We start from the raw sequence: 20,559 nt of genomic DNA on the forward strand, positions 1-20,559 counted from the left end.
CATTTAAATCGATAGCATGCATTTTCAGGCAACATTGGTTTTAAATTTATTACATGTTATGGCTCACTGTGACAAGACAGAACACATCATAAATTTTAAAAACAAAAAGGATTTTCTGGAGATAATCAACCACTGGACCGAAAGGGTGTTTTGTTTTGTTTTGGCAGGTGGAGGGAATGCTCATGAGAAGAATATCAGAATTTGCTGTACCTTTTTTAAAAAATCGTTTACATATGCAACTTTTTATTTAAATCTCAACCATACTAACTAGAGCATATGCTTTTTTGCTGTTCTTGACTTGCCCTCTCATGTAATGATATACACGGTGACAAAGTTCCTCCTCTACCTTGGTGGGTCCTGCACTTATTGGCCGATTTGCTCGCTTCACGGATTCACCCTGTGGGTCAGGAAACAGTCCAGAGACCTTCCCCTCTGGTAGAAGCTATTCCTCCTGTGTTTGACCAGGAGTTGGGAGGTATGGGGGGAACCCAGGCCCGCCCTCTACTCCGGGTTCCAGCCCAGGGCCCTGTGGACTGCAGCTGTTTAGAGTGCCTCCTGGTACAGTTGCACAACACCTACAACTCCCTGGACTACTTCCCCATGGCCTCCTCCCAACACCTTCTTTGTCCTCACCACCAGACCTTCCTCCTGATATCTGATAACACTTGTACTTCTCAGTCCTCCAGCAGTATGCCTAGTCGCTCTCAGCTTCTTGCACACCTCTTGCTACCAGTTCCTCACACACACTTCCTCTCCTCTGGCTCCCCCTGGCTTAACTTGAGTGAGCCCTTTTATAGCATCAGAAGGACCTTAATTAGAATCAGGTGCTTAACTGCCTCACCTGACTCTTAGCAGGTTAATTGGAGTCTGGTGGTCTATTAGCCTGGAGCAGCCCCTGCTCTGGTCACTCAGGGAACAGAAAACTACTTATCCAGTGGCCAGTATATCTCCCTTCTGCTACTCTGCTGTTCCCAACTGGTCTACCACAATACCTAAGCATATCTTTAGAAAATGAGGAATATGATGTTTTGGGTTTATTTTAAAAACTGCACACGCATATCCAAGAGCTCTTCCACTGCACTAGCATAATGTTTCAAACCTACACTGTATGCTATTTATTAATTATTATCACTACTGGTCATACTTAGATAAACAACAGCTTGTGCCCTTTCTATGCACCCATTTAAACATTTACCCCATAGCGTGTTTGCTGAACTAAGGAATGAAATAGATATATTCATAGCGAGACACTGATTCAAAATGATACCTACCACTTTGCATCAAAAGATTGTTTGAGTATTTGTCATTCCCATTTGTAACAGGGTCCCTTTAAGGGCCAGAGGTCCAGCCACCCTGATCAATTATCAGACTCATCTGGAAAGGGAGTATATGATTATAAATGCCAGCAAGGTGGATGGGGGACTGCAGAGTGACACCTTGTCTACACCAGTGGTTGTCAAACTAGAGCCGCCGCTTGTTCAGGGAAAGCCCCTGGCGGGCTGGGCCGGTTTGTTTACCTGTCGTGTCTGCAGGTTCAGCCAATCGTGGCTCCCACTGGTTGTGGTTCGCCGCTCCAGGCCAATGGGGGCTGCAGGAAGCAGCGCGGGCCGAGGGACGTACTGGCCGCGGCTTCTCACAGCCCCCATTGGCCTGGAGCCAGTGGGAGCCGCGATTGGCCGAACCTGTGGATGCAGCAGGTAAACAAACTGGCCCGGCCCGCCAGGGGCTTTCCCTGAACAAGCGGCGGCCCTAGTTTGAGAACCACTGGTCTACACTACAAAGTTTTGTTGGAAAAAGCTGCCTTTTGGCAACAATAAAGGGGAGGTGTACACACTACAAAGCTACTTTTGGTGGCAAAACTATGCTGTTTTGTGGACAAAATAAAACCGCCTCAGCTCTGCTCACTATTTTGATCTCTGTTGCCCTGCAGGCATGCGCCCCTCCCCTTTCAAGGCTCCAGGAAGCATCTGACAGCTAAGCATGGGGAACAAAGAGCAAATCATTCACGTGGAATGCTCCTGTGCTGCCCTGCACTAGGAACACAGTGGCAGGCAGGCTGCTGCTACAGGGAGCGGGTGTCGGGAGGGGGCAGGGGAATGGGACTGCTGGGCTGCTTTGACATTCCTCAGCACAGATTGTTCACAGAGCCGCTCCGGGCAGCTGAGGAGGCTTTGGGAGAACTCAGAGGAAATCACAGAACCGTAGGCAGGCAGAGCAAGCTGCTTTGGGAGAGATTGCTGTGCCGAGCAGAGCCGGGGGGACTGATGTGGAGGGGTGTCCCCCTCCCCTTGCCTCAGGATAGGTTGGTCAGTCTGCTATCTCCCCCACCCCAGACACACCACTCTCCTCTCACTCCCCTCCCCCCACACTTCAGTTGAAAAGGGACTGACAATCTACTAGGATGCCTTTGGAACGTTGGGATTGAGAAACCTACATCATGTGATGCTGTACCTGCCCCATGAGGCATTGCAAACCCTTCCTGAAGCACCCTGCGTCCAGTTGCACCTTGGGATAGCTACCCACAGTGCACTGCTCTATGTGTCAATGCAAGAGCTGCAAGAGGGTGGATGCACTCTGCTGACACAAGGAGTTAGTGTGGACATGCAACAGCACTTTTAATTAAAGTAGCATAACTTTTGCCGACAAAGCTTTGTAGTGTAGACAAGTCCTGAAGCTGCAGGAAGGGGGAGTTTCTTGCAGTAAAGAAAGAAAGAAAGAAAGAAAGAAAGAAAGGAAGAAAGGAAGAAAGAAAGGAAGAGCAGGGAGCCCTAGGTTGTGTAGGAAATCCCAGCTGGAAATTTTCTCTTCTTTTTGTAAAGTTTGTGGTCATTTTGATACTACATTCAGGCCAGAACCAAGGGCTAAAATCTAATTTTGGTGTAACTGATAATTCTGCAGGCCGCTGAGGAAGCCAGTCTTATTACACCATAAATTTCAAATGGAATTGTGGGTGCTCAGCACTTCAGAAAATGAGGCCCTAGATACCTCAGATTGGGCACCCAAAAATAAATGGACACTCTTGAACATATGGACAAAGTCACATAGTAACTCAGTGGCAGAGCTTGGTACACTATGCAAACAAAGCTGCCACTCATCTCAATGAGGCCATGTTTTCACCCAGTGTGCCCTGACTCCCAAATCTATGGCCTCTGTTATGTCAGGATTCTTCTAAATGAGCATTTGACTATGGTGGACAAATATAAAATGTTATGAAAATATAAAAGAGATCATTTGAAATCAGCAATTTGTAGCATATTCTTAGATATTTAAATATAGAATTGTTAAAAGCTGCAGGAACTTTATACTTTAATAGCATACCAAAATGCATAAGCAGAACCACTGTGGAATTGTGCTGTAGTGCAATCATTCTGATCAATGCATCAGTTCCATTTTAACATTCAGATAACTGAGGTTAGAAAGTAAACTTGCTTTTGCATCTTAAGCAGGGAAATGGAAAGCGTTTTATAGGCTTTCAAGCTTTATTTGAAGATTAGCATAAAGTGAGAATTTTCATATTGCAAAGGGTCTAAACAGTAAACCTTTAAGGCTGCCTGACATTCATCGCAGTTTTTTCAAGGAATTATCTGGTCTGTATTTTCCATTGAGTTGAAAGTATCAGCATCAAAGTGACATTTCCACCTTTTAAAATTAAGAATTACACCAACAAAGCCACCATGTATACAATATATTTACATTGATTCTGTCAACACAGCCTCTTAGGTCCTTTCACAAATATTGATTTTAATAACTATTTGATTTTAATAAACTAACATGTTCATGGATTTCAAAGCAAACTTGATACACTGACACTCTGGGAATGAAACATGAAGTTATACAGTAGAGAAGTGAATAATCAGCATTGTTCATTGACACATATTTGCTGTATGAATACTTACCTAGATCTATATAAACATGATAAAACGTGTCTTGTAACCATTGTTAGAGCTTGTTAGGAAAACCTCTCAAAGAAGCAGTGAATTGGGTGCACACTTGACATGCCCCCATTTCTTAATAACAGTAATTTTTAACATTTCTTTAGAAACTGTAATTAGCTTAACTTTTCGTTGGACAAGATGACTGAAAAGTGCTGAAACACAGAGAGATTTTTATCTATGATATCTCATGAGGCAAATGAATTCCTCCTTGACTGATAGATCAGATTTTCAGAATTTAAGCCTAAATCCAATAGATGAAACTAGTCTACCAAGGACTTTAACAAGGGGGGCGGGGGCGGGAAGTGGTGTGCTACAAAGCCACATCATCATAACTAGACAGTGGATAGAATAGGCAGAGACAGTTTGCACTTGTAGCAACTTAGATCTCATGAAACCATGTAATGGAATAAAAACCTTAACAAAGAATTAAAACAAAGATGGAGGACTTTAATTGAAAACTTGATCAATTAGCAGGGAGGCCATAAGAAGGAGGCAACAGAGCATGAAATTTGATTAAACAGAACCATACGTCCCACTTCATTTCCAGCTATGTTGTGAAACTGCTGACCTTGAAAAGAGAAGACATTTGAAGAGTGGGAAGTAGTGGTTATCTCAATGCTGGTTAAAACAGAGAAGTGATAATAAATGTACAATATAAAAGTCTTAAATTACAAATCACATACATTTAGAATTGAAAGGCGGATAGTAATAAATTCGGATAATTGACATGCAATCCAAATTTATGACAATGGATAGAGGCAGAGGGAATGTGGAAAAGTGCCCTCACTTCACAAATTTGACAAACGGAGCAGAACATACTGTAGCTTGCTGACTAGTCAAATTATTGTCAGACAGTTTGGCACAGCTCTATTGCACAGTCTGATACTTTGGGCATATTCCTGGTATTTAATCTACTCCATTCGACCGGCAGAGTCGATACAGTGAGCCCAGTTATTTTGCTGTGGTTATTCCCCTCGTTTTCCCCCTGCAATGAGTTCACAACATGACAAGAAGTCTTTTGCCCCAGGGACATTAGCACAAACCTTTTAACACTTCTCACTTCCTGATAGCCATAGGTAAATCAGACTGAATCCATCTCAACAGGGCCCAAAAACCACATCCCTTTTCTCCTCCTACCCGAGTGATATAGTGGTGGGGGTTTTCAAAAATCCTCAGGATCTCAGTTCTCATTTTAAGTCAATGGGAGTTCTACCATTGACTTCAATGGGCGCAGAGTAATGTCAGTGCTGAATGCTTTTGAAAATTCAACCCATCCACTATGAAATAAAATCACAGCAAATACATAAATGCAATGTGATAGTGTGGTAATCATTGTTCATCCAAAATAAAGCATTACTGATAAAACATCACGGTGTAGTTTGTAAAAGTTTTGACGAGACTTAAGCCCATTATGACTATTATGCCTGTCTATTCACATGCATTGCTAACCTTCTCCTTGCAGCATGGACCTACTTTATGAGGACCACACATGCATAGTGGCATCGGCTCCTAAAACTTTAAGAAACAAGACCCAGGTAAAGAATATCTATGATTACAGGAAATTGATGGAATTTGTGTATTCGGTGTAGCTCTAAACTCTGTAGAGCAGTAAACCTGTTAGATTGCAGATAGCTTTTAAAAAGAAGTGATGAAACACTTAGTTAAATGTAATAGGCCAGATCCTGAACTGGTGTAAATCAGAGTCACTCCACTGCAGTCCTACTTATGAATTCTGTTTGATATTATGAACTTGCTGTATGTTTGTCTTTTGCTGCAGTTTTGCATTATACTTATTGTATTATGAAAATGGGGACTGGTACCTGGCCTTCTGCCTCTGATGGGACAGTTAAGGATTATTAATAACTGAATAAATCATGTTTTAGCAGAACAATGAGATGGCTGCAACCTAAGGCCTGGTCTACATTACAAAGTTAGGTCACTGTAGGTTGCCTTGCATTGACCTATTTGTGCATGTGTCTACACTCAAATTTGTCTCCGGCCAACATAAGTGCCCTGTTACAGAGACAAATGAAATCTCATCTCCGATCAGCATGGAGCCATGGTCAACCTACTGAGGACCACCCAGAGAGAGTGTAGACACTGTGTGATCTGTGTCAACCCCAACAGTCCTCCATCAGCTGTCCTACAATACCCCATGCCCTGTGACAGTGACTGCTCTGGTCACAATTGTGAACTCCATTGCCCAGGGGTCACAGATACTGGAAGCCATTCCCCTTTAAAATGCCCTGTGTGTTTTTGAAATGCCTTTACCTGATTGCCCATCTTGGTGAGCACACCTAGCTGCTCACCTTTGTCATATGCAACTGCCCAACCAACCATGCCATCTCCATGCACCAGGTGCACTCCTGCCTGAAGTAGGCAGGAGGTACTAGATCTCCTGGGCCTATGGGGAGAAGAGGCTGTGCAAGCAAAGCTCTGACCAGCCAGAGAAACGTGGGCATCTATAAACAGAGTGCATGGGGGATGCAGGCAAAGGGACATGACAGGGATCAATGGCAGTGCAGTATGAAAGCACAGGAACTCTGCCAGGCATGCCACAAGTCTAGGGAGGCTGACAATAGATCTGGTGCTTCACCACAGACCTGCTACATTACAATGAGCTGCATGCCATACTTGGCAGAGACCCCACCAGCACCCCGCGGACCATCATGGATACCTCAGAGGAGCCCAAGACAGAGCCCCCTGCCTTGAACAGTAAAGCGGAAGAGGAGAAGGAGGGGGAGACACTTCTGGGGAGCTCCAGCCATGCCATGAGCCAAGATCTGTCAAGACTGCACCACAGTTTACTCAGTCCCATCAGCCAAGCACAGATGAGCCTGATGAAGGGGAAGGGATCTCCGGGAAGTGTGTGTATGCATTTTTCCTTACCATCCTTATATTTAAAGAAGGCCCTCGGCCCATCCCCAGGTTAACAAGACACAGGTATAGACTTTTAATTGTTTTACTCACATGAGAAGAGGCAGAGGTACAACAAGCAAAGGTAGAGTTGGCATCTGCTTTTCATTCCCCTGTTGGGTTAGGTGGGGGCATGTGGAACACTTTATTTAGGTGAATAGGGATGTCCCTTTTATTCTCCTGAGAGATCTGGATGAAACTTTCATATAGGTATTCTGCAGTCATCTCCAAAAGGTGTTTAGGGATGGCTGCCTTCTTTCTTCCTCTGGTGTAGGACACTTTCCCACACCACTCTGTAATGAGTTTGGCTGGCACCATTGCAGTAAATGAGCTAGTGGCATACAGGCCAGAGTGGCTACAGGACACTACTAGCAGTTGTGTTCTCTGTGACTCTGTGACCTTCAGGGATAAGATATCAGCTACAACCACCACTGCCTGTAGAAAATAGTGCCAATATTCACCACCATTGTCCTATGCTTGTACCAATGTTATAGGGAAAAATGTTATTGCTTCATGCAACAGAAAATCCTTTCCTCCTCCTCCCTGTCTCCTCCAGTGGGCCATACTCGCCATGACTGGGGCTGGAAAGCAGGGCTGTGCCATAGCTCTCCAAAGCTGACATGTCAATAAGCGTTTCTTATTAAAAGTGTTTATGGAAATAAGGGAAGGGAATTTTGAAACTTTGTGACTAAATCCAGTGACATCTGTCTGGTTTTGTCATCGTTTCTGGCATGGCGGCCTTAAGGGGTGTTGCGTCCATACCCACAGAACACCTAACACATGAGGAGAAAGAAGAGGACTAGGGAGCACTTGTTCAGTGAGAACCTGCAAGGCAATGCTGCATTGGACTCTGAACAAAGGGCACGAAGGGCCAATATGACTCATAGTATGGAGAAGGAAAGGACAGACAGAATAAGTCCCAGTAGGACAGGGAGAGGGAGATGCACCAGGACATAATGGATGTTCTCAGGCAGCAAACCCAAATGCTGCAGACCCAGGTTAACCTAGAGATTCAAAAATCCCAAACTCCCCACTGTTTGCCATTCTTGGAAAACTCCATGGACTCCGCTCCCTGCCCAAAATATAATATGGTATCACAGGCCACCTCTTTACCCCTACCACTCCACACCAAGGGGAAAGAAGGAAAACCACCATTTCACATACATTGGTCTGTAAGAGCCCTGGTTGCTATAGCTGTAGCCACAACGGACTATATTTGTGCTCTGAAATGGACAGAAATGTGTGCTGCCTTTCCACTTTTAAAGTTCCACTCTGTTAATTTATGTTAAAAGTTTGTATTATATTGCCTGTGGTTTTTTGCACTTTTTTCCCCTGCGCTGTCTTTGCAACTCAAATTTCTATTTTTGAAAAATAAAATTTTCTTTATTTGTTTACATCACATATTGCAGAATGCATAGTGGTAGTCGAACCACACAGTGCTTGTAAATATACACCAAGCAGCACAGAATTCAGAACTTAAAGAAAACATCTATATTTATAAATGTACAGCAAGCATTACACAATTCCTAGGAGCACCCAAAGCTCCAGGCCCAGAAGACATTCCAGCACAGAACATTACTCTGTCTGACCATCTGACTCTTTCAAAGCCTCCCTCAATTGCATAGTTCCACACTGGGCTCTTGTAGAAGTCCTTATGTCTGGCTATTCAAAGTCAGCAGACAGCTGCTCCATCTCCACCCTTGACCCTCACATCAGCTTTTCCTTCTTTCTTGCAGATATTATATGCAGGACACAACAAGCAGCTATAACCATGGGGTTTTTTTCTCACTGAGATCCAACCTAATGAGTAAACACCACGAGCATCCTTTCCATCTATCAAAAGCACATTCAAAAGTCATTCTGCACCTGCTGAGGTGAATTTTTCCTTGGTGCTCCGAGGTGACCAGAGGATGGCTCGGTCCCCCAGAATCACTATTGGCATTTAATTGCTTTCCACTATGTCCCTCGGCAAACTGCCCTCAAAGAAATCCTCATGTATCTGTTGTTGCGGTATTTCCTGTGGGTCTGAAAATACCAGATAATCATGCATCCTTCATTTGCAAAGTTCATGAGAATAGTTCCGAGCTCTGCAGGCTCCATGCTTCTGTCAGAGATGGCTGACATGGAAAAGTGCTGTTTGTGGGATTAAAATAAAAGTGCAAACCATGTGGGATATGGAAGATATTATGGAATGATAAAGTTGTATGCTAGGAACGTGACCCCTAGCTCTCAGAGATCCCTAGGCTAGTCTGACATTCCACACTGGCGAGGGGCTGCATTTCCCTTGCCCTGCGACCTTGGGTGCCTCACAATGCTTTGCTTCTGTAGCTCCCACCTGGGCCACTTACAAACAGCCAGAAACATGCAGGTCAGACCCTGAGTGTCTGTATCGCTGCAGCCTGCCAGCCACATGTCAGTCACACTGGCTTCCATCAGCCTTGGTTACCATTTTTTGGATGACCCCAAAACACTCCCAGTCCCAGATTTTTCCCCAAAACCTGTGTTTTGCACTGCCCAACCCTCTCCTGGACATTCCAGATTTATTAGGTTCTTTGCCCCTCTCAGGGGATCAATAGACAACAGTTTGCTACCCAAAATGAAGTTACCTACACAGTTCACAATTCACAACACTGGATTTGTTTTGATTAAAGCAGTTTCTCAAAGTTGGGACGCCACTTGTGTAGGGAAAGCCCCTGGTGGGCCGGGCCGGTTTGTTTACCTGCCCCGTCCGCAGGTCCGGCCCATCATGGCTCCCACTGGCCGCGGTTCGCTGCTCCAGGCCAATGGGAGCTGCTGGAAGCGGCGGGGGCCAAGGGACATACTGGCTGCTCCTTCCAGCAGCCCCCATTGGCCTGGAGCAGCGAACCACAGCCAGTGGGAGCTGCGATCGGCCAGACCTGCGGACACGGCAGGTAAACAAACCAGCCCGGCCCACCAGGGGCTTTCCCTACACAAGCGGCGTCCCAAGTTTGGGAAACACTGGATTAAAAAATAAACCAAGTTTATGTAACTAGAAGGAGAGGGGTTTTAACTGAGTACAAGTATAAGGTATTAAGGTTAGAAAAGGTTACAAGAGAAATAAAGATAAAATGCTTCCTAGGACTAAAGCTTAACAAACTAGACTTTGTTCAAGGTGAAATTCTTACCCTATGCTCCCAGCAACACAGCTGACCAAATTTCAGGTCAGGATCTCTCCCAAAGTCAAATGGTCTGGTTTCTTTTCTCTTCTTAGGTGAAAGATGGATAGGGAGAAACATCTTGGGGTGTTTTGCCCCTCACTTTTATAGTTCAGTCACCCTTAGAAAATGCAATTTCCTGAGAGCTACCCTTAGGTAAAATTCATTCCTCTTGAGAGGAAGGAGACAAGGAGTTTGGTGGTAAAAGAGATTTCATGCTGTTGTTTGCTAAGATGCAGATCTATTTATTTCTGCTCCCCTTCCTGGCTGAAAAATGGCCTCTTCATTGGTGATGGCCTATTGGCTTTGATGACACCTGTCTAGAGACATCAGCTTGTCCTTTGTTTTTGAGAAACAGATTTATCCACTCCCCAGATTTGTCCGGAGAACACGTCAGTCATCAGTTCATCTTATATTCATAACTTTACATATAATGTTACTACACTCATTTCATCATGATATTATTGACCAATGAGTTATTAGATTTCAAATAATACCTCACAAGGCATATTTTGTACAAAGATTATGACAATAGTCTGTAGAGTGTGAATACAGGGGTGCATTAGGTCACAGCTAGTCATTTTTATCCCACAATAGATAGCAAACAGGCATTGCACACAGGACAGAGGAACACAGTATATTGGGATCACTACCCAGGGTGCTACACTCATTGCACTGACACAAGCACTCCTGGTAAGTACATACAGCACAGATGAAAGCAGCCAAATATACATATGCACACGCAATATACAAATCTTGTTGCTGTATGCCGATACAACTTGCATCAGCCAAAGTTTGTGGAGTAAACATGGCTGAAGTAAAACCATTTTTCACATCTAGACTCCAGGTGGGTGGTAACCAAGCAACAAACTACCTGACATGGGACCTTGATCACCTGCAGAGAAGGAGGGGTTTGAGGCTAATCAGAAGAGTCATATGAAGGTTTGGAAGGATCAGACTTATATCAGTAAACGTCAGGAAATGTCAATTTCACTGTACCCATGCAAACTGACAAAAAATATTGTCATTGACAATAGAAATTTACAGATAGGCAAAGTAAGAAAAATGCTGCTTGAGAACTTATTGGAATTTGATTTAAGGCTATTTACTTTGTATATTTTGACATGTGATGTTGACAATTTGTGTTTTAAGTTATAAAGCTTTAACTTTTTGAATCTCAGTGTCTACTGTCATTAAATAATTATTGTCTGACACCCCCCAACCCCATAATTTCCCGCGACTGTGAACATTTAAATTGATTAAAAAATAAAAACTGCTTTAAATACAATATAATCCACTGAAATTAAATTTAAAAAAATCAAATTCTGACAAGCCTAGTCAGATGGCAGAGGGGACAGGAAATTATAAGAGAACCAGGTATGGTCTGAGCAGCTCTCTCTCATGGAGCAGAACAGGAAGGGAAGGCTAAGCTGGAGGAGTGAGGTCTAGGAGAGACAACTTGCATATCAGGACAGGCGGGCAACCAGATAGCCATTCAGAGTGAACAAATGCTCATTCTGCAATGTTTATTTGAACAATTACACACACTGTTTTGTAGTATTTGATCATTAGGGGCTCACTTTTTTGGTTTAAAAATCATATCACTTTAATACGAAGAACTAAATGAAGTGTGTTGCTAAGTCCCACCATTCTGACAGTCATGCTGAATATGACTGTGAAACACATTAACAATATTGACATTCATGGTGCAGGAGATGGTAGTGCAGTCTGTTAATGCAATCATTTTACAAAAGGACAGCAAACATTAAAATACATACAATAAGGAAAGCAGAGTGGTAATTCATGTGCAGATTATAACTAGAGGGCTCGTGGGCATAAGAAAAATATGCTCTGTGTAAAAGGGAGACTTTAAGCACAGGGCTTCCCCTTTTAAACCCATCATTCCCAGGGGATGAGTCAGTGACTATGCTGACCCTTTTGCAGCAGTTTTCATCTCCCCCACCTCACCCCTGCCATAAAGAACAGTTCCCTTCGTTCAGCCAGCCAGCCAAATCTCCTTTCCCTCCCCCCCCCCAGCTTAAAGGTGCGGGGTGGTCATTTTTACTTAGTCCTTTTGTTTCAATAATGCTGAAACATTTCATTTTGATAAGGTTGAAATATTCATTTCAATGTTACCACTTTGTTTCATTTTAACTTATATAATTTTAAATTTTATATATGTGCAATATATTACATTTTTATATATAATATTTTATATTTTGATGTTTCAACATGATCCAAATGAAATGATTTTAAGAAAGAATTTAATTCTTTTCAGAATTTCCATTCTGCAAATTTTTTTGAAATGGAGAGAGAGAGAGAGAGAGAGAGAGAAAGCAATTGAAATTTCAAAAAATTTCACAGATGGAAATTCTGAAAAATAAACTACAAAACATCTAATCATTTTGATTATATATGATCCAGCATGAAAACAAATTTCAAAATGTTGAAAATTCCCATGGGACAGAAATTCTGTTTTCTGGCCAGTTCTACGAGTCTCTAACAATGCTAAATGTAAATACAGAAATAAAAGGTAATATACCTAGAGGAAGAGACTAAAATTCTACTAGATCTTGATCCAGGTAGTATGCTTGTATTTTGTAAAAAAACTAGAGATGAGCATGTTACACTAGATCAATTCATTACACTAATATAAGTGTCAATTTGAGGGAAATACACATTATTCACTTTCCGTCTATGTATTGCAGTTAAAGAAATACCTAGGTATTGAAGGATAATTATTAACATATGTAACATATTTATATTTCTTTTCATCCCAAAGTGTCCTGAAGCACTTTAGAAACTTTTATACAAACTATCCACACAGGGATTATTTCATCCATTACTGAAATTCATTCACCTATGGAATGAAATATGGCAACTGTTTAGCAGGACATAGCATTGTCACACAATGGGTTAGGACAGGAAATTAGAAGTGCAATGAGGATTAACATAGGCATAATCACCCAACTGCAATTTGTTTCTGAGCACTGAGATTAAGATTCTTTCATGAGAGGTATGGGACTTCTGGAGTTAGAGTGAACCTTTAAGGCACAGATCTTTATTGGGAGTGGTGTGGAGCTGCCCAGAATCTGGGAGTTATTGGACTTCCTTTGAGATGGTTTAGTCTGCTTCTCTCCCTGTACCCTGCCAGCTCCACAGAGCAATGTAAGAGGGTGACAGGGCCAAGACCCCTTCTCTTCATGTTTGGGGAGAATTGCACCCCAGAAGTGGATGGAAGAATCAGTCTGCACACAAGGGCTGACTTTCCAAAATTCTGGGGGGTGCTCGACCCCTGGTTCTGCCCCAGAACCTGCCTCCACTCCACCACTTCTCCCAAGGCCCCACCCCTCTTCTTCTGCCCCTGCTCCACCCTCGCCCGCATCTTTCCACCTCCTCTCCCAAGCGTGCCATGTCCTTGCTCCTCCCCTCTCTCCCCCAGAGCCTCCTGAACACTGCGAAACAGCTGTTCGCAGCAGGCAGTAGGCGCGGAGAGGGACAGGGAGGTGCTGGTCTGTGGGGCCTGCCAACGGGCAGGAGGCACTGGAGGGGGGTGTGGGGAGCTGATAGGGGTCTGTCAGTGGGTGCTCAGCAACATTTTTCCCCATGGGTACTCCAGCCCCCGAGCACCCACGGAGTCAACACCTATGAGTCTGCAGTCCCTTGAGCACAGGGTCTACCACTGTCCCTGGTCCCTATGAAGGGAGCACAAGGCTGGAGAAAGTCCCTGTATGCGCCCTCTCCTTCCCTACACAATCTGGCCCTTAATGAGTGCAAATCATCAGGACCTTGGGTTTTTATGTTATTCAGTTAGCAAATGTCCAATCTTTCACTCACCCCACCACCCAGTGTTATCAGTTACATGCTGCTATTATGAAAAAAATGCTTCAGGGCACCTTGAAATATTGGTTTTTAATCTTTTGGGATAACTGTGCCATTTAACAAATTGTGGCCTTGATCCTGCAAACACTCAGGCATATGCTATCTGTAAGGATGTGCATGGTCACTTCAGTGGTGCATGAAGTTAAGCACATGCCTAAGTGTTTGCAGGATTGGGACCTAAGAACTTAGTTGTAACAGCTTTCTGTGCCTCCCATTCACTTGTATGCTCTCTTTGCCAGCATGGAGTTGGGGGGGGGAGGACATATGGATGGAAAGGTTCAAGGATTCCACCCTTCTGCAAGGACAGTGTAAAGTCTGCTAACAAAGGACATACCAGATATTAAACTGATGCTACACTTGTAATCGTCAATCAGTAAAAGAACCCCACCCATCGCACATGCTGAATGCAGGTGTGTTAGCACATTTAAAAAGGAATTTCAACCTTTCTTTTTTCTCTTGCTGGTATTGGGTTCTGGTAACCAATATGCATGTGGCCACATCATCAGATACATTAGCCGCATTTGAATTACTCCGTGTTTTGGATCCCAACCATATCTGCTAATGAGATGCAGAGTTCTAGTTTGTTCTTGCTGCAGGTATGAACATCCTCTGTGCATTGAGGGGAGAATAGATTGTATAGTGTATATCTGATTGATCATTGGCATACTTGTGCACTATATAACAAATTGGATTTTTAAAATATAGATCAAAGTCACAACCACTGCAGTGGTTTAATTATTTAAGGTGCCCCTATGCCAAGTATTAAAGGCTTTAAATGAGCTACTGAAAAATGAGATATTATATTGGGCGGAACAGCAATTGTTATACTGAAAATTAATTAATTAATTAATTCTGACACTGTTTAGATTCACTCATAACTTTCTAAAACGAGTGTGTTTTGGGTTGAAATTTTCCAAGTTTGGTCTCTGCCCATAGATGATTCTTTTGGAAAGTATAAGCAAAAATGCTTCAACCATTTTTCACTGGAGCGGGGTGTGGTGAGGGAACAAACTTTCCCCATTCTAAAAAAATATTCTTGCCATATTTTGATCACCAGTTCAACCAAAGCAGCTGAGGTTATAATGCTGACATTTGGCACACGCTCTCATTGAGGAGAAGAGGCTTTGCATGTTCCAGTGAAAATGTACCTTGATTTGTTAGAAACTGTTGGAAATGGCATGCTGTGTATGCCCCCTATAATTTGCATGGCGTTTACTTGCTATGCTCTTAAAGGGCCTGATCCAAAGCCCATTAAAATCAGTGGGAGAGTTTCAATTGATTTAATGGGCTATGGATAAGACCGAAAGTATAAGGCAAAAACTGCACAGTTCCTAAGGTTTGCAGGTGGTCTCTCTCCTGTAGACAGCCAAAGGGGCTTTCCATTAGTACATCCTTTCTGATCACCTGTGATACTGCACTAGCTCTGTTTCTGAAAGGAGGATAATGGCTCTTTATGTGTACACTATTATTCACCTTTTGAAAAGTCAGTCAAAGAGCATATGCAAATCTCTAATCCCTTAATGACTCATCAGAGGTGAATAAAAATCTTTCCCTCTAACTTCATCTTCCCATTAACATGTTAGTTGAAATGGAAAAACATTTTTTAATCCATGGCTCGAATGGAGACTTTTCCATATATTTCTAATGTAGACGTTCAGAACATATGTAACAATAATAAGTTGATAGGCTAAGATTTTAAAAAATGAGCACTTAAATTTAGACTGCTCAGATCATATTTAGGCATCTAATTAAGTAGCCTGATTTTCAAAAGTGCTAAGCTTCAGGAGTTCTTATGGGTCTCAGAGTCAGGGCTCTGGATTTGTTGTTTCTGGCCGTGTTACTGATTTTTCTGTGTGACCTTGAGCAAATCAGTTTACTGTCCTCTAAATTGGGTACAATAAATATATTTATATATACCATAATGAGAATAGAATTGTATTAGTCAGACAGAGACAGAATATTAAAGAACAATAAATCCTGATGTTCACTGAAATAGTACGACTAAGTTTCTAAAAAATGAGTTCCTAAGGTTGGTCTCCTAAGTACCTTAAAAATGACTAGGTTTTCAAAAGCGCTAACCCCCCAGCGGATCCTATAAAATGTCCTTTGTCCTTTCAAACATCTCTATCAGATTAATCTATCAGAAGTCAATGGGAGTTTTTCCATTGTTTTCACAGGTCCTAACTACATCTCTTAGGGAATTGTGTTAAACTCATTACTATTTGTATAGTTTTGCATCTGCGTTTTCTCTCTCTCTCAGACTTTCTGTGGGTAGTTTTTCCAAGTGACAGGCCTACACCTATACATTTCTCTGGGTGGAATCTCAGTGTTCACCCCACCACTGACTGTACCACAAGCTTACAGCTTCCCTATTTACCAACCATATTTACCTCCAGCAGGTCCAGCTGGATTTGGCCCCGGTATGGAATCTTCCCAGGGAGCTGTGACCAACTGGTAAAAACAGTGACTGAAAGCAACTTGTTCTAAACAGAGTTCAATTTACTTATCCATAGGAATAGAACAAGCAGAGAGAAGAGGGTTGAAAACAACAAAAGCCTAAATGCATATTGTCTTACCTAAACTTAGCCTTTCCTTGCCAGTTTAAGTAAGTTCTGCTTAATGCAGGTGTTCCCCTAGCCCTTAAAGCTTTGGGGCTGGGCAAAACAAGTTGCACTTCTGCATCTGCTGCCTATCTGACAGTCTAATCCCCCCCCAGTCAGAGACCTGCTCAGGCTGGCTGCCTTTTATTCACTTGGCAGCTCCTGTGTTTAAAAGTTCCAACCTGGGCTTTCCCCCCTTCCCTTTGGAGCCATCAGCCAGCCTGCTGATCAGAACATAGAGGGGGTTGAACTTGCAAAGGAAATGACATCTGTATTGTGCGTCAAGTATCAGAGACTGGGGCTAATTACACCCGTTGTCCCTCAGCCTGTAGTTCTACAGAACCTTGTAGGACTGAGTTAACCCTTAGGCTTCCTTATGACATCACCCACTTTTAATCAAACAAATGGCGGATCCCACAATATTCATAAAAATTAATAACGATAGCTCCCACATTCTTCACAATATGCCCCAGTCTGTTTGCTCAGCTATCCATTGACACACAAATCCCAAATTTTCAAAAGTTGTGCATATTTCTTAGCTCGCAGGAAAAGGACAGAGTCTAAGACAACTATGAAAACTCAAGCTTTAGTCATAACTGTAAAATTGAGCAGATTAAGAAAATTAAGATTATGCCCAGTTGTTTTTAGGGACTGGAGGATATTTGGTACATTTCTGCTTGAAATTTAAGTTTTCTTGCTTTTGGGGAGATTTAAGTGAGACTATTAAGGATACATTTTCAATGCAGGGAATTTGCCTTGAAACACCCATTTACCTTAATGGAAGCTGCACAATTCATGCTGAACATTTACCTCCTAATGTTTCTTTACAATACTCTTTTTGTCTAATTTTCTTTGCGTTTTTAATGGTAGAGTGGCTACATGTATGTTATGAATTCATAATAGGTAATTTCAGACCATATCTGCAAAAGCACTGATATTTATTGGATACCTTTTCTCATTCATAAGACAGGTTTTTAGTTATATTTTGTCAAAGGCCATTAAACATGTAGTACCCTATACATTAAAAATATATATTATTTTATCTTCCAATATTAATTCTTTGACTTTCTTTGCCACAAGCCACTGTTTCAATGGTACATGTGTATTAACACCATGCCCATTCTGCCACATGATCAGACATCTCATTTAATATGTCACCTCTCTAATGTTTGTATACAACCACTGGGATCCAGCTATCTTTTTTCATAGGTGATTGATCTTCTCTTGATGAAAGTTTATTAGAAAGACTAATACTCAGGTGGTTATTCTGTTGATAGCTAGAAGTGCTGAAGACGGATATATATATATAAAACGCGGCCCGATATAACATGAATTCGGGTATAACTCAGTAAAGCAGTGCTCCAGGGGGGGCGGGGCTGTGCACTCCGGCAGACAGGAGCGGCGCCAGGGTTTTTGGCGCTCTAGGCGGGGGTCCTTCCGCGACACCAGTCATCATCGGCAATTCGGCAGCAGGGGGGTCCTTCCGCGCTCCCGGTCTTCAGGGCACTTTGGCAGCGGGTCCAGAGTGAATGAAGGACCCGCCGCAGAATTGCTGCCGAAGACCTGGAGCACGGAAGGACCCCCCACCGCCGAATTGCCGCCAAGGGCAGCAAAATGCCGCCCCCCCAAATCCTGGTGCCCTAGGCGACCGCCTAGGTCGCCTAAATGGAAGCGCCGGCCCTGCCGGCAGATCAAAGCAAGTTCGATATAACGCGGTTTCACCTATAACGCGGTAAGATTTTTTGGCTCCTGAGGACAGCGTTATATCGGGGTAGAGGTGTGTATGTATATATACATATACACATAATTTTCCACCTTTAATTTGAAATGGAAGCACTGAGAATGAGAGATTCTCTTTTAAAACTGTGGTAGGAATGAGATACACAACTTAAGAGGAGTTGATTATAAGAAGTAATTCCATTTGGGATTTAGCATATGATTGACATAGTCTACGCTTTGATAAGATTAAAAAAAAATCTCCAGAGATAATCGCTTATAATGAATCATTTATTATGTATATCTCTTAATTCTAGTGGGGTTAAGGATGAGTGAGCATGAAAGCCAGGGGCAGAGCTTTCTACATCCCATAAATACTTCTTGCAGATATTTATGTGTATCCAAAAGTATTACTGCAAGATAAACAGGAATCAAGGACACACATTGCTTCCCCTGAAGTATGCACACTGCACAAAGACCTTTGGTGCTCTTAGGCCCAAATCCTGCCGATAGCCTCAGTAACCCAGCTGGGCATGGAGGAGCGCCGTGAGGTTAAATGGGAAGGAATCATCACCTGTGGAGTAGCCGCAGAGCCATTCAGCAGCTGCTACTCCAATCTAAGGGCTGAGGCAGCCTCCATGTCTCTTGTGCCACATTTCTGTGTGGAATGGGACCAAGGGTACCATTTATTGTCAGGTTTTCCAGCCCCTTCTCTTACCCCTCACTTGTCTGTTATGTTCATTGAATACATACAGAGAAGTTAGATAGAAACATATAATGCTCCTTCTGGAAGGTTGCAACATAACACTACTTTATTTCTTAGAATCCAGAACCCTAACACACAAGAACCTAAAACAAAGAAAAACAAAGCAGGCTGCTCCATAAGGCAAAGAGGCACAACTCACCCCAACTTGGTCTAGGCTGGCTCTTTGCATACTGACTGTATAAGACCCAAACTATACACTTCCTTGCACAGCTGCCTAGCCTGCAAGCAGAACTAGGAAACCCCTTACCACTTAAAGTGACAGCTTGTAAATTTAACAGTTTTCAATATACCACAAAGTTCAAAGGACTGCTTTGTGCAGCAGTGCTGGAAACCCTTCAGATTGAGTTTCATGGCATGCAAAGAGAGCAGCCATCTTGTAGGGGTGTGACCATGCCAACTGGCAGAGGGTTCATTGTTCTGTACAGTAACTCCTGACAGGCCTGACAAACTCACCTCACCTAGCACACTACTTCCATAGTATTTATCCATAGAGAATGTCATGTGAGGTCTTCAATAAAAGCCAGGGTCAGACTGGTCACTAATATTGTGGTGAAATGTATGTACAATTACCAAAGTAAGAAGTTCCGTATATATGTTCCTAAAAAAGTCTAAATCAAGGCATGGTTCACAAACAGGTGTCTGCCAGACAAAGGATGTACACTCGCCTGTCTGCCTTTGTTCTCATCTAAATTGACCACTGTAAGGGAGCCTAACTGAAGCTCCATTTTGCATACAAAGTCAACATGAGGATGTGACGTCAACATGAAATCACCACATCAGGAAATAAACCCCGGGAGTCATCCTGACTCTGGGGACAAACAATGGATTTGGGGGATATAAGGAGAAGGAAAAAGGAACCTCTTGTTCCTGCACTTGAGGAAGTAATCAGGATGTGAGATTAAATTCATCAAAAAAGGATCCCAGCCAGCTTTGGTTGGAAATACTGCAAGAAGGCCTTGGGTGAGAATAGACTGCTTTAGACAGATGGTTAGTCTGTTAAAGTTAAGTTTAGTCTCTAGCATGCATGTGTGAATTTTGTTTTGTGTGTAATCTTTCTGTTTCCATTATCCTTACTCACTATCTCTTAAATCTTAATCTTTGATGAATACCAGAGTTAAGAACTGACCGGTCAACCACACACCTTATTTGGAACCAGAAGTCTGCAATCACGCAGCAGAGACAAACAAAAGACAAATATGGTACAGTACACTACAGTACTGGGTTAAACGTAAACTACTATCCATCAAACAAACTTGTGTGTACACTGTCACGCTGGGGATAGAAAACCTAGTATTTCTGTGAGTTGTCAGTGACAGGGGCTGGATATCACCAAGAAACACTTCAGAAGGGCTTGAGGTGCACCTACTGTTAGCCTGCAAAGCAAAATGAGAGCTAGCATAGACCTGATGAGATCGGTTGGCTAACAGACTGGGCGTGTCAGGGAGCTGACATCCAGTTAAGCACAAGCAATTCTTCTTCTAGTTGGTGGAAGGGGGGTAACAAGGTGACTCACAGTTCTTGACACCCCAAGGAAGCATCACAGAAAGGTCCTGACATGTCCCCACCTG

The sequence above is a fragment of the Trachemys scripta genome, chromosome 1, assembly GCF_013100865.1.
Source record: "Trachemys scripta elegans isolate TJP31775 chromosome 1, CAS_Tse_1.0, whole genome shotgun sequence".
Lineage (NCBI taxonomy): Eukaryota > Metazoa > Chordata > Testudines > Emydidae > Trachemys > Trachemys scripta.